A 766-nucleotide genomic window follows, 5' to 3' on the forward strand; every position below is an offset into this window, starting at 1 on the left:
GACAGAATGACAGGCATCATTTAATCATGGTCATTGCCAGCTTTGTTATCGTGGTTAAAGTTTTCTCCTTTGGGTAAAATTAGAGCTTATCTAAAGATGGTGACAGTGTGATGCTTTATTTTCTTCATTTAACTTCCTCTCTGCAGGTGGTTTCAGAACTGAATGGGTAGGCATATGTTTGGCCTAACCAGTGGGGTGATGGAGGCAGAAGGATTGCCTCATTAAGGCCCTGACAACCCTAGTTTTGTGAATGAAACTAGGAGCTAGTGCCAATATGGAAATGACAATTGATAGATGAAATACTATTTTGACTGGAGGTTATAAATCCTTAAAACCCCTAAATTGCTGAATAGTAGTCTTTAAAACATGAGAAAAGAATACTATAGTAACTCTAGTATATGGAGTAGTAGGAGCAAGAGAATTACTTCTCCGGGACACATAAGCACAACCGTTATCTTTCTTTTTCTCACTAAGTACCCTTCTCATTCCCCCAAAAGCTCCTATTAGCTGAATTAATGAAAGTAAATAGAGGACGCCTGGGTGGCTCAGCGGTTGAGCGTCTGCCTTCAGCTCAGGGCATTATCCTGGAGTCCTAGGATCCAGTCCCACGTCAGGCTCCCTGCACAAAGTCTGCTTCTCTCTCTGCCTACGTCTCTGCCTCTCTGTCTCAGTGTCTCTCATGAATAAATAAAAAAATATATTTTTTAAAATAAAGTAAATAGAACCTTGAATTTTGTTTTTATGAATGATAGCCAGATAGAAAAAA

This window comes from Canis lupus, chromosome 2, assembly GCF_011100685.1.
Source record: "Canis lupus familiaris isolate Mischka breed German Shepherd chromosome 2, alternate assembly UU_Cfam_GSD_1.0, whole genome shotgun sequence".
Classification (NCBI taxonomy): Eukaryota; Metazoa; Chordata; class Mammalia; order Carnivora; family Canidae; genus Canis; species Canis lupus.